Here is a 15,472-nt window from a genome sequence, read left to right as displayed (position 1 = left end):
TTTCATTGTTAAGAATTTTGCAAGCATTTTTATTTTATTTTTATTTTACAGACGATTTTCAGCACTAATATCACAACTGTATGAAAATTTGAGTATATAAACCAATGAGGCTCACCGTTGTACTTGTTTTTCTGCATTAAGTTGTTTGGAATTGGCAACATCATAGAAAACAGTCATAGAAAACAGTGCAAACTGATCAATTTCACCCGAAATCACGGTATACTAATTTAATAAAAGGACCTGCAAATGATTTATCCCTCTAATACCAAAATTTTTATTCTTGATCTAAGCATCAGTTTTTTGCTATCTAAAATCGATCTGAACACGTTTTGGACATTGTATTATTTTTATTCGCAAATTTATGAATTTTAGTTTTCTTTATTTTTAAATTTTAAATTTTCAACATCCCTATTTTTTTTCTTTTTTATTTGAAGCCACTTCTGGGTACCAATTTTTGACAATAATAATAAATTCATTTTTTGCAGTACTTATGAAAACATGAAATATGTTATTTCTTGATGAAACAAATTTTATTGTCCGTGTAACTATCTGTAAAATCGATTTGAAATTGTTTCAACTCCACCAGGCTCTTCTTCTTTGATAGGTTGATTATTGATAAATATAAAAAGTACAACTTTTTGTGTAACACGATAAACTACACTTTGGCAGTTGTAGGTTTTAAAATAATTAACTTCTGATAAAATCATTAATCATCGACTTTAGCATACCGTTGGTAACTTTGACACGATGTACAAAATTCACAGCTTCGTCCTAAATTAACAGGTCGATTTTGTTTTTTATATATATACTGATAAACATGACGCTCGATAACATCATCAAAATGTACAAACGAAATAGTTAATCAGTCATTGGGCCGCATTCATAAGGGTTTCTGCAATTAATCAATAATAACTGGAAATGCTCATAAGAATACTAAGAAAAAGCAGGCTCTGTCAAAAGGAAGAGGAGAAAATAGAAGAAGAAGAAAAAGAAGAAGAAGAATTATCACCTACAGAACAGCTTACCTAATTCCTACAGAATTTTCGAAGGAATTGAAGATCTAATGGTATTTCTTGAAAAAGTTATAAATAAATTAAATAAAAATTGTGAAATTCTACGATAACTACTCGGAAAAACCCTTGATGAACCTACTCGGAGAAATCTTTTGAATAGTTTTGAAATGAAAATGTTTTCATGTGTTTATCGTGTGGCAGCTACGAAGATATTCTATGCTCTGGGAAGTCGAAAATGTTTCCAACCCCAGAAGATCCTCGACCTATGGGTTTTGAACCCAGACCCTCAGTCAGGTCATGCTGAAAAGCTGCGTGTCTACCGCTACGGCTATATTGGCCCCATCAGTAATACTTAAGGAATAATTTTGACATTTTGTTTTGCTTGAAACTTTTAGACATATTTCATAAAAACGATAAAAAGTGCCTACAACAAAACCAACAAACAAACGTTGAAAAAAATGATGTTGCTGGTTTCTCCTAGACATTCTTGTCAAATACTACGGATTTTCTTGCTTGTAAAATGTATGCAACATAAAATAAAGACTGAGTAATTGTTGGCATACTAATATTATTGAATTTTCTAGAAAATCTAAGCAACACAATTCGTGAAAAAGTGCAAGGTTATCTTTTACGTACCTTTGAGAATTTAGGATTTGATTGGACTGTTTTTGATTTCAAAATTTTACAACTTTTGAAAGACAGAATGGAAGCTTTTTCAATTCTTTAGATTTAATTAAAATTAATCGTTAATTCTCAAAACACGTATTCTTTTAGTTACAAGCTTATCAAAGTAACACATGATTAATTAGCCATACAATAACTTTCCGGAGTAGGAATCAATGTAATTTAGTATGGCCCGTTAAAAATGCAAAAATTATCGCATCAAGTTTTTTTATTATTTTTGATATGAATAATAAAAACTTCAATTCAATTCATTAGTTGATCTGTTAAATTTGTTTTAACCCTTTTTTTTCGCAACTAGGATTGTCATGTCTATTACGGCTTAAACCAGCCTACGGTGTTTTTAAAAAACTGAAAGTCATAGACACAAAAGTAAATTTGGACAAATGGAGATGTTAAATTGTGAAAAATAATAGAATCGTTCTGGTGGGCTTCGATCCCACGACTCCCAATACGCTAGACCGGGCGCGTTAACCAACTATGCCACAGAACGGGTAACGATTCTGCAGCGCAATCGGCCAACCTGAAACCAAAGTCCGTCACGACCCCATATTCTCCTTCACAACCCTAAACCTCCTTCGGCTCTCTGAGATGCCCAATTCGACTCTCCTAAGCGTGCCTACGAACAACAGTAAGAGATTTTACATCTTTGTCCAAATTGACTTTTGTGTCTACGACCTCCCGGTTTTTTGTTTTAGATGATTATTATCTGTCTCTTTCTCCTCACAAAAGAGAGTTTTGAAGCATATTTATCATACAGCAATTGAGTGAAAAAAGGTGGTGAAAGCTTTTTTTCCTTTATAAGTATTAATTCAATCATTCATTCCTTATATCTAGGTATTGTGTGTTAAGAAACAAGTTCATCCTAATTTAATGAAACTATATTAAGCTAATATTAACATTTTGCTAACAAAATATTACATTTTATTTTCCGTAGCAGTTCAGGATTTTTCAGGGTGAAATGAATTCGCTTTTCAATAAACTTAACCTCAATATATAAAGCAGTATTCGTTGCTAAAGAAGATTAGATAGCTCCATTATACGTAATGAGTGTCTTAGATTGGTGAAAAGGTTCAATCAAGTTAACTCTTACTAATTTGAAGCATCTTAAAAGCCACGTTGCTTTCCAAACCAATTTTAACTAATTAGCTGCCCATATCTAATATACTATAATCCCCTTTCAATCCCGTCAGCAAAGTGTACGTGTCTAATCGCTTTCCCTAATCTAAATGCCCATCCTGACGCGTTTTTATTAGCTGAAAAATCTTATAAATAGACCGTAAAGCCTTTCCCATCGAATATCCACGTCGCCGCCTCCAACGGCGACGAAACCGAAACATATCGTGAAACATTCCTACAAGCAGGTGAAGATATGGAAGGACAACATAATTAGACCGCGATGTTGCTGTCTCGCGGAGGATGAAGAAAGCGTGTTTTCGCCCCATTAAAATTCGTTATTCTTCCGTCGCTAGAGCTTCTACGGAAATAGGAATGGTCCTACACGCCTTACTCGACTTCCTATCTACCATTCGTTCTCAATTAGGACCAACTGTGTGGATGAACTCTGTTGAACCTTTTTCCAATCGGTGAAGCCAAATGGAACTGGTCTAGTGGAAAGCCTCGTTGGTCGTTGTCATCGTCTGTTTTGATTACTGAAATCAATTAATCATGACACTGATGCGCTGTTTTGGTGTGATAATGATCGTTGGATAACCGAAGTGGGTGCTAGCGATGCATCCGACGCGTCGGTCGGGACATACATGTGGTCTCGGAAAGATGATTAATTCGTTCAGGATATTGGCTGAAACTCACTACAGTAATTTTTAGAATCATTTTTTGACTCGAGATTTAATTAATGGAGATCAACCAAAAGAAACACTATAAAATACATAAACAATTCCACTATATTACCAACTTTTATCATTGTGAAAATTGGTTAAGTAAACCTTTTTATGACAAAGGACACTATCAGTGTTACAAATTAAGGAGTATGTTTTGAAATTTTCCAACACCTTCAGAATTGACTTCCCACGTAATCAAATAGCAACTTAAATTCGCCCTGCGTGCTAGTATAGTGCTATTAATCAGCTGACACGCCCTATATTGGCCGTCACACTGTTGCGCGACTATCATCCCCCAGGTCCTTATGCTTGTCCATCCCGTTTCCCTCCCACCGCGCATCGATAAACGCACTGCGCAGCGTAATCTACTCGCTCACGACTCGCGAGTTCACCATATTTTCCCACCCTTGCATTCCATGATTCGCGAAATGCATCGTCGTCGTTGACCGCTGCGCAAAACTCCATCAGCACACCGAAACACGTGGTTGCGCACCGGCTGCTTCACCTCTCGCTACATCTCGCTGGCCGTCGTCGTCTTCTTCATTGTCCGTCGCCCTTCAGATCCTGACTGAACTGGAAGAAAGAATACCTACGCGCCTAAATGGATCTGGACTGTCGTCGTCCGCCAAGGTGGAAATAGGGAGTACGGAAACCGAAAGTAAAATGCGAAAAGCCTTCACGTCATACACCTTTGAATGCGTTTCATAAACAGGAAAAAGTTGTGTAACCAAGCTGGTATGGGTGAACCAGTGAAAGAGAGAATAGGATATACGGAGAGAATCGGAAGAAGGAACTTCAATCGGAAGGTGTGCAATGCAGCAGCATAGAGGTAACGGAGAACCCTTCGTTCATATATTAACCTACTGTCTGTGCCAACAAAAGTTAGGTTGTTTTTGGCGGCTTGGGGTCATATTGAACAAAACAAAATTGCGATAGCTTCGCGAAATTAAAATTAACTTTTATATTTTCAACTGTTTTGTAAAGAAAATACAATTCAGTTATGCTACGAAAAATGCAAAATATCATCCGTGAAGCAAACAAAATGACTGGATCTGTTAAAAATCGTACATAGTCTGTTCAGCCTAGCTCTCCACACCTTCTAGCGCAATATTGAACAAAAGCATGAAAGTCCATCACCCTGTCGTAGTTCCCGGCAGGATTTAATCGAAGTGAAATGTTCAACCGTGATTTTCATGCTGTTTTTCTCACCGTCCATCGTTTCTCTTATCAGTCTCGTGTGCTTCCCGGGAAAGCTGTTCTCGTCCATGATTTTCCATAGCTTTACGCGGTCGATACTATCGTATGCCGCCTTGAAATCGATGAAAATGTGATGCGTTGGGACCTGGTATTCACGACATTTTTGAAGGATTTGCCGTACAGTAAAGATCTGGTCCGTTGTCCAGATGGGTCATATTTCCCCTTCCTTCCACTCCTCCGGTAGCTGTTCTGTTCCCCAGATTGTGCCTATCAGCCGGTGCAGACAAATGGCCAGCCTCTCCAGGCCCATCTTCATGAGTTCAGCTCCGATACCATCCTTACCAGCAGCTTTATTGTTCTTGAGCTGGTGAATAGTATCCGCAACCTCCCTCAAAGTGGGGGCTGGTTGGTTTCCATCACCCGTAATATTGACAAAGGCATATCTTCCGCTGTCCCGGCCTTCATTATCTGTGCTCTCAGAGCGTCATTCAGGTGTTCGTCGAACGAAGTGCTGCTTCCACCTTTCGATCACCGCACGCTCGTCCGTCAACATGCTCCTATGCTTATCCCTGCACATCTCGGCTGCGGGATGCGCTGAGCTTCTGACAGAACTTACGCGTTTCTTGAGACCGGCACAGCTGTTCCGTCTCCTCGCAATCCGTCTCCTCCAGGCGGCGTTTTTTCTCCCGAAAGAGACGGGTCTGCTGTTGTCGTTTCCATTTATAGTGTTCCACGTTCTGCCGGGTCTCTTCCTGCAGCATGACCGCCCGCGTTGCATTCTTCTCCTTCAAAACCTCCTGGCACTCCTCGTCGAACCAATCATTCCGTCGACTCCGTCCCACGTACCCGACGTTGCTCTCAGCTGCATCGTTGATGGCTGCTTTTACTGTTCTCCAGCAGTCCTCAAGAGGGGCTTCATCCAGCTCACCCTCTTCCGGTAATGCAGCCTCGAGGTGCTGCGCGTACGCTGATGCGACATCCGGTTGCGTAAGCCGCTCTTGATCATACCGGGGCGGCCGTCGGTACCGTACGTTGTTGACGACGGAGAGTTTTGGGCGCAGTTTAAACATCACCAGATAGTGGTTAGAGACGATGTCCGCGCCATGATAGGTTCTGACGTTGATAATTTCAGGGAAGTATAATCCATCAATCAGAACTTGGTTGATTTGTGATTATGTCTGCTGTGGTGATCTCCAAGTGTATCGGTATGAAAAGCTGTGCTATGAATGGCCATATTCTTGGAGGCAGCGAAATAAATCAATCGTAAGCCATTTTCGTGCGTCAGTCGGTCTGAATTCCTGCTCCTACCCAACCAGAGCGTTTAGATCTACTATAATCAGGGCTGTTAAGGCTAAGTAGCCCGTCATTCGTTTTGGCAACAATGATTATTTTTCTGCTTGCATTTCAAAGTGATAAAACTCAGTCTTGATAGTTTATATTGACTTGAAAAAGTATCACTGTACGCGCTTACATGCATGAAGTGTGCTGATACTTTTTCAGCTGTGCCAGTGCAAAATCAATTGATTTTCTTTGATTCGAAATCGTGAGATGAATGAGCAACAATCATCAACGACGCGTACAAATTTCAATGACGGCCTACTTCGCCTTAAGTATCATGACCGATTTGCGACACTGACGATACGAGTATTCTCACTATCACCATACGAAGCTATATTTCATGTGCTCACTTCACCACGTCGCAATGAAGTAGCTTTCACGAGAGCAATTTTAATGTTTTTTTGCTATTAAAATTTCTATATAATTTTGGAGAATTTCGGAAAGTAAATGTGTTTGATAAGATGAGTGGATATCCTTCCATGATTCCAGCGATATAAACAACAATCATAACAGATAATTAAATTATACATAACAAGTTTACGATTCCGTCACAAGACATAGTGACGTAAAAACGGAAGAGAAATTGAAAAAAAATCTCTGTCATTTTTTCGCCGTCCGATGACAGTGAGTAAAGCATCTATGTAAAAGTCGCACGACACACTCTATTAACATTTACGTTTTCCAGCACAGGCTATGATGATGTTGACGTGTGACTTGGGCAGAAGTCGAACTAGCGGTCAAGCTGCGCGTAAAAAGCGTCAGTGCTTCCACAGTGAGGGCTGTGCACGTGTTTTATGCTGGAATTGAAGAACCGGCCTTTGAGCCTCAACTTGCATATTCTTTCATTGATCGGCCACCACTCGATCACGCGCCTTTGCATATCACCCATCACTGTAAAAGCTGTTCCTAGCTCGTGTGTGTTGCCGCAGCTCTGGTAGATGGTATGGTTACCTCGAAACGTTCGCACAATTGATCCCTTCCAACACACTTCCTGCAACGCTACGATGCCGAATCCACGGTCCTACAGCACGTCGGTGAGTATGCGTGTGTTCTCGATGAAGTTGAGAGATTTACAGTTCCACATACCGAGCTTCCAATCGCTAGTCCCTTTACGTCGCTGTGATCGGCAAAGATTTTCCTGGTTCGTATTTTCTCGTTGATTATTCGTTGCTTGATTTTTTTACAGCTGGATTGCAGGGCATGACACCAACCCCCTAGATTTCCGGAGGACCATTCCCCCTAAATGTTCGGAGGGCCATAGTGCGCAGTTTAGCTTAGAGTCCTTCTCTGGCACTCGAACAATGATCAGCCGCCCCTGACATGGGGAACAAACGCTGTTGTGAGCCGCTTCTAACATGAAGTACAGACGCTCAAGGTTTGCTGCCTAAGTAAATGCTTCTTCAAACCTAAGCAAATGCATTCTACTTGCTAGACATTATCAGAATGCATTCAACGACAGTGATGGGAAGTGGCGAACATTTCTGCTGAACTGGAACAAAAACATAACCATACGCTCCTGAGCGTCAGAGCGCTGGTTTACTCGCATCCGTCGTGCTCCCGAGTAACCGAAGCTAAAAGTGATTCGCTAACGTGTTCGGAGCTGTTCAGAGTCAAATTGCGTTTTTGGGGAAAAAAGCTGCTTCCATTCCAAGATTTGTGGTTTCCAAAGTGTTTGGACTATAAACTAGTAGTTTACTGTCGACTTGATGGTAATGCAATTAATTTGTCTGTCAGAACCATAATAAATCACAACTTGCTCGGTTACTCGCGAGTAAACGTTCCCGAGCTTGTTGCTACTTCTTTTGGCATGTTCTCCCGAGCAGACGGGTGCGTACTTACTCACACCTAGCCAGTTCGCGAGTCTGTGATGTTTGTTATACGTTGGTATACACTCGTGAGCTGCGTCGTAATGCGATCTTTTCCAGCACTGTTCAACGATACTGCATCTAGTGATTCCCAGGTGGAAATTGCCTGCAAAGAGACTCCGCTTAACGTCTATGAGCTTGCGATCAGTCGCATAATGGTCCAACAAGTTGCTTCCGCGATTAATAAAATGACATATTCAACAACAGACAGCCCTGATGGAATTTCGGCCTGCGTATTGAAAAGATGCTGTGATGCTATAAGTCATTTTCTGGCATTATTTTCAACATCTCGCTATAACAACGCAAGTTTCCAGAGAGTTAGAAATTATCCATTATGTTTCCTGTGTATAAAAAAGGAGACAAGAGAAACATAGAGAACTATCGTAGAATCACATCTTTATGTGCCAGCTCTAAGGTTTCTAAGGAAAAAAATTTTCAGCCTCTGAATAGTCATTTTCAGTTGCATAGATAAATTCCCAATCTTTTTTAAATTGGTCTTTCACCTCTTGCGACACAGCCCAGTCGAAAAATTGTTTGGCGTTATTAATTTCTGCTGACTTTCTAATACTAGCATCTCTAGCCATTCGCTTAATGTTGCCACCGATACCATCACAAGGACCTTTTCCATGTGAGGTTGGGAAAAAGTGCCATTCTGCTTTAATTTTAAAATCATTTTCATGGTTGCATACATTTTTGAAATTTGACATTAAGCGAATGGCTAGAGATGCTAGTATTAGAAAGTCAGCAGAAATTAATAACGCCAAACAATTTTTCGATTGGGCTGTGTCGCAAGAGGTGAAAGACCAATTTAAAAAAGATTGGGAATTTATCTATGCAACTGAAAATGACTATTCAGAGGGTGAAAAATTTCTTCAGGAAAGATTTTCTAACATTGTTCCAATTCCTGGAACAAAAAATATCATTCATTTATACCAAAAGACGAACGAAGCATTTTTGCTAGTGAATTCTCAGATGCACATGAAAACCAAGAATATACAGCATGCTTTGTTCTTAATAATACAAAGAAACGAAAATCTTCTGGTGTAAGCAACCAAAGACAATCTTCCCGGTTGAAAAAAAGATAGTATTAAGATGAAAATGTAATATACTGAATAATTGAATAACTAAAATTAAAAAAAGGCTTATATGATCATTTTCCACAAAATTGGCCATAACTCAAAAACGAAAGTACATTTCAAAAATTTCAGCGATGAAATTACCTTCTCAAAAATGTATTTTTGAAAGTTTTCCACTAATTGGAACATAGTTTTTCCGGCTTTTCTTTACTAATTTTCTCAAAGGTTGAAAATCTTGTGGAAAACTGTTTCCAGTTAATATTTTTTTTTATTTCTTAGAAAATTTGCTTTCATTTTCATAAAAAAAAACTTTGTTTCTACGATGCTTCTTTCTTGAGTTATGATTTTTCAAAGAAAAGGCTCAAAATGGCACATTTGCACATTTTTTACAAAATTGGCCATAACTCAAAAACGAAAAAAAGTACATTTCAAAAATTTCAGCGTTTAAAGCTTATGAAATTTTCTTCTCAAAAATATTTTTTTGAAAATTTTTCACAAGTAGGAGTATAGTTTTTCCGGCTTTTCTTTACGAATTTTCTCAACGGTGAAAAATTTTGTGGAAAACTTTTTCCAGTAATTTTTTTTCTATTCCTGAGAAAATTTGCTTCCATTTTCATAAAAAAAACTTTGTTTCTACGATGCCTCGTTCTTGAGTTATGATTTTTCAAAGTAAGTAGTGTCAGAGGAAAACAAAAAAATTCCAACTGAGTTTTCCGGGAAAATAAGCGACCCTGAATTTTTCTCAATTTTTTTATTCATATATTGATGGACCTCGCCTGCGGAAAAAGTTTCATGAAAATCTGAGACCCTTCGGCTCACTTTGTACGGAAATAAAAAAAAATCCCCTACAGCGAGTTGATCAAGTACGTGTCTTAGGCGTTATGCTGGATTCAGCGCTCAGCTTCTGGATTCACTTCGAAGATGTCTTCTATAGAGCAAACAGACAGTTGGGCTTCATCTTCAAAATTTGTGGCGAATTCATGGACCCACTTTGTCTCCGGTCATTATATTGTGCACTCCAATGTTGTTGTATGGTACCCATATCAACTGGCGTGGATAAATAGATAGAGACAATTCAAAGAGGATTCGTAAGGCGTGCTCTACGTAATCTACCGTGGCGTGATTCGATGAACTTGCCACCATACGAGGACCGATGTCGTCTTCTTGGCATTGACACCCTTGTCAACAGAAGACTTATCCAAAAAAGTGGTTTTTGCGGCAAAAGTACTCACTGGAGAATTGGATTTGCCTGAAATTTTATACCATTTGAATACCTACGGACCTCAACGAATTTTGCGGCAACGTGATTTTTAAACAATTACTCCCAGTAATACGGTTTATGCCCAAAATGATCCAATAAGTGCCATGTCAACTGTTTTCAACGAAGTTTACGGATATTTTGGCTTCAACGTGCCTGATGCAACATTTTTAAGAAGGCTTCAACAATACAACCGAACATGATGTCAGGACAAAAAATCAATATTTTTAAGTAATGTGCTTTGTTTTAATGCGGACTTATAGCTTGTAATTGGTGCAAAATTGCAAAGCATTAAATTGTCAATGTAATTTTGAAAAGATGCGGTGTTTTTTAGAATGGCAATTACAGTGCTTGTCAACTGGCTTTTCCCCACGGACGACGATAGGCATAAATACGATAGGCATAATGAACGTTTGGCATAATGGTCAATAGGCATCATTTACAAAATGAAAATCGGAATTGTTTATGTGAAAATTGTGCTGACTTTTTTGATACAGTCAAACCTCCATGAGTCGATATTGAAGGGACCATCGACTCATGGAAATATCGAGTCATGGAACAGCTATTCTTTGGAAAGCTGTTTGAAGGGACCATCATTGTAACCATGATATTGTGATTTTAGTATGGTTCCATGAGTCAATATCGAGTAATGGAACATCGACTCATGGAGGGATGACGATAATTGTGAAAGGCTTAAAAGATCAAAAGTGTGTCCTTTGAAATGTGGTTGGCTTGCTGTCGTCTCACAGTTGTGAATCCTTTGAGATAAATTTCTAGGACAAAACTTGATTGAAAGATCAGCATGACAATGCTGCAGAGGGCCTTCATTAGCTTTCTGGTAACTTCTGCGACCATAGAAAAAAAACATGCTGAAGGTATCTTAGTTCGTTTCCTAGTCGATCCAGGATCTTTTCGTTTTCTTCACTTCCTTGGTCATGAAGCATAACCGTGTATCGTGCACAAAGGAGAATGCAAAATGGCTACTTTGGCAAAGCAAACTTTTGGTTGATAGCTGTGGAAAGTTCACCTAGACACTAAGCTAAAAATTTGTGTAGGGACGTAATGCCAAGAATAAGAACGACGCTATACATGACAAGCTGATCATCTTTTTAATTTGATTGTACACATATGACTGACAAATTTTTCATCGGAGATTATCCATTCTTTAAATTGAAGGCTGTTCTTTGTTTACAGTTGAACTGTCAACAAAATTATTGGTGGTAGTGCTGCTAATGTTTTTTTAAGAATATGTTTCTTCTTTTATAACTAAGCTGCTCTTCCGAGACTTATTGTCGTTATTGCTCTTAATATTTCCATCATATATTTTCCCTTCTTTGAATCATAGAATAGCCTATTATACTTATACAGTTAATTAAGATAGGAGTAAAAGGCTGTTTGAAAAATCTCTGTCTGCTTGTACTTGGATTCTTACTGTTCCAATAGTTCATTGTAGATGTAATATTTGCATCAAAATTTTTCGTTTCGACTTTCGGTTGAATGGTTATGTGGAACACTTGGGAATCAGATTAGTTGTAGGAGCTCTATGCAATAAAATCGGGAATACGTTTTTGATGTTGGGTTAGGCTGCCATGCTTATTGCTGAATACTGTGCTATCTTAAATTTGAACTTCACTTCTGTATCTAAAATAAACACTCAATCAAATTTTACTTTCGGTAAAACTTTCATATGCGGCTGATCAAAATTGATAAAAAATCATCGAAATTGATCATTGATTTGGATCATTGATTTGGATCATTGATTTGGATCATTGATTTGGATCATTGATTTGGATTGGATTTGGATTGGATTTTGATTTGATTTGGATTGGATTTCGATAAGATTTGGATTGGATTTAGATTTGATTGGAATTGATTAGATTCGAATTGAATTTTGATTGAATTTGTGTTTGGATTGGATTTGGATTAGATTTGGATTGGATTTTGATTTGATTGGAATTGCTTAGATTCGAATTGAATTTTGATTGAATTTGTGTTTGGATTGGATTTGGATTAGTTGAGGATGGATGACATTCTGCCTCGTTTATTGATTTGTTTCACAAGCTCACGACTCATCAAACTTGTCAGGAAAACCTCCATAAGAGAGTAGAGGTGAGAGGGATTGTGGTGTAGTATACATGTCTATCTATAATGATAATTGTTTGAGAATATGTAATATTGTAATTTATATTTGGATTGGATTTAGATTTGATTAGATTTGACTTGAATTTTGATTGAATTTGTGTTCGGACTGGATAAATATTTGATTGGTATTTTGATTTGATTTGAATTGATTAGATTCGAATTGAATTTCGATTGAATATGTGTTTGGATTGAATTTGGATTAGATTTGGATTGAATTTGGATTAGATTTGGATAGGATTTATATTTGATTGTGATTGGATTTGGATTGGATTTATTGGATTTGGATTGGATTTGGATTGGATTCGGATTGGATTCGGATTGGATTTGGATTGGATTTGGATTGGATTTTGATTTGATTGGAATTGCATAGATTCGAATTGAATTTTGATTAAATTTTTGTTTGGATTGGAATTGGATTTGATTTGGATTGGCTTTAGATTTGGTTTGGATTGGATTTGGGTTGGATTTTGATTAGATTTAGATTGGATTTGGATTTGATTTGGATTGGATTAAGATTGGATTTGGATTGGATATAGATTGGATTTTGATTTGATTGGAATTGCTTAGATTCGAATTGAATTTTGATTGAATTTGTGTTTGGATTGGATTTGGATTAGTTGAGGATGGATGACATTCTGCCTCGTTTATTGATTTGTTTCACAAGCTCACGACTTATCAAACTTGTCAGGAAAACCTCCATAAGAGAGGGATTGTGGTGTAGTATACATGTCTATCTATAATGATAATTGTTTGAGAATATGTAATATTGTAATTTATAGAAATCAGTACTAATGCTTATCAAGAAAACAGCACTGATGAATATCACCACGCAATAAACATCATTTGCAAATAAAGCCCAATTCAATATTTACTCTTTACGCTGCGTTCTGTGATTGAACGAAACTTTTCTTGGAGAGTTATTTCAATTTGTGTAGACAGTTGATATGGAAGAATCCAACTGTCATATTAGAGAGGAAGAGCGAGAGCGAAGAGACAAAGAGACAGTCGGAAATCCGACCAAGCTGCGATCGCTCAAAGAAAGCTGAAATCAGTTATTCGGTTATTGTTGAGAGCAACGGACGTGTTGCAACGATTTTGTTGAGGATGCTTCACATCCTCAGTCAGATACGACAATCGCTATTTAAAACTTCTACTTTATTTTCCTCCACAGGCTGTATTTATTCTACCATCTACTTTACTACACTTTCTTATAGACTAATCTGACCTGTTCACTTTTTGGGGCACCTTCTTCTTCCGGCTACCACCTGTTCACTCCTTCCTCTCGGCCTGGTATCGGCCGCCGGCGATCTCCTGCCACACAAGTATCCTTCGGCCACGTCTGGCCACGCTCTCCTCGGGTTGGCTTGGGGAACTTCGGCTGCAGCCTTCTAGGACCCTCCTACGCCTCATAGGCTACCGATATGTTGACAGATCGGTCTATGGCCAACGACGGTGCCGGAATCTACCCGGAATACGGCTCTAGGACGGCGCAGGGCGGTAATAGAAATTATGTGGTTTCTGTACCAAAAAACGGCCGGGCCCTGGTGGAATGGAAAAGGGGTTAAACCATGGTAATAGAAATTGTAGTTTTCTTTTGCGGTTACCTGGTGTCCACTTTCCGCTACCTTCTTCCTCACACAACTCCTCGTCTGCTTTACACTTAGCTTTATAATTCTAGCTTAACGACTAGCTTCTTCAACTGCATCCGGGAAAGTGAACGACTAGTAAGTTATTTTCGACCGTAGAGGTTCTTGACCTAGGTCGAAGGTCATTCTCCTTTTCCATTCGGGTTTTCAACGATGTCCCCCATTTCGCCACCCCTCATGGCCGTCTGAACGTTATGCTACCAGACATCTGGTGGTGGGTTTTGGGCTCGGTGGGTGGTAGCCTGCATGGTTACGGTAAACTGACATACTTTAGCCCTATTTTCATGCCTAACGCTACTGGGGAAAAACCTACACAACTACTACAAACATTATCTGTCATATATTTTTTGAACAAACAAAATTTCCTTAACACTATCCATTAACAAACCAAACACTAACACTATAGATGAAGATAATGTCACCTATCATAACATAAATTCTTGAGTTTTGTCTTCAAGCTAATCATTTGCATTATAAGTACTAATATTTATATGGAAGATTTCCCTTTTTTAGGATTAACTCAATTATGTAAGAGAAATATAAAACATGTCAAATACTCACTTAAATAAACATCTTTAGAAACGAATAACACTTTGATTGCACATTGCATATAAGAATCGACACTTACAAGATTGTACTGCGTTAGATTTTAGAATGATAACAATGACCATGACTACAATCTTCTTCTACATCTTGCGATTGTCATTCGATGTATTGTTGTCATAGCGCTTTTTGTTTGAACTTCGCACTTTTTATAAGCTGTTGGATCTTAAGGACACTCATACACCCCCATCAGCGTAATGGAATTTGTAAATGGATCCGAACAATTTTCGATATAAGACGTATTTCAAATGACACACACGTAAGTTATTTTATGCCAAACGTCCATTATGTGTAACGTATTTTATGCCAAACATCCATCATACCTAAGTCTTTATGCCTAACGTTTTTTATGCCTAACATTCTTATGCCTAACGTCCTTATGCCTAACGTCTTTATGCCTAATGGGGTATATTCTTCCCCACCACTTTCATTAGGCCAAAAGGCAGATGAAGTAAAAAATAAATAATACTAAAGGTTTTTGTCTTAGAAATGTTCGATATTCAGACAGACATACCACGTGTTTTCTGATGGTTTCAGGGAAACGTACCCATTCGGCATTCGAAAAATCAAAATATTTTCATTATTAGCTGTCAGAATGGAACATATAAATTTGATGATACGTCTATATCAAAATAACATCAGAACAATTAGAAATTATGGAGTTCTAAATTTATCTTTAGAGTGCAAACATATCATCTAGTCCGATCTGTCCGAGCATCTACCAAATCTTCTAAATTTGACATTAGGATGCATCTATTATGACGAAGAAAACAAGGCTGCTGGAAGTTGTCAAGGTGTACCAGCCGTGGGCT

Source organism: Aedes aegypti, chromosome 3 (assembly GCF_002204515.2).
Source record: "Aedes aegypti strain LVP_AGWG chromosome 3, AaegL5.0 Primary Assembly, whole genome shotgun sequence".
Classification (NCBI taxonomy): Eukaryota; Metazoa; Arthropoda; class Insecta; order Diptera; family Culicidae; genus Aedes; species Aedes aegypti.
The sequence above is the reverse complement of the archived record's forward strand: the minus strand, read 5'-3'. Positions refer to the sequence as shown.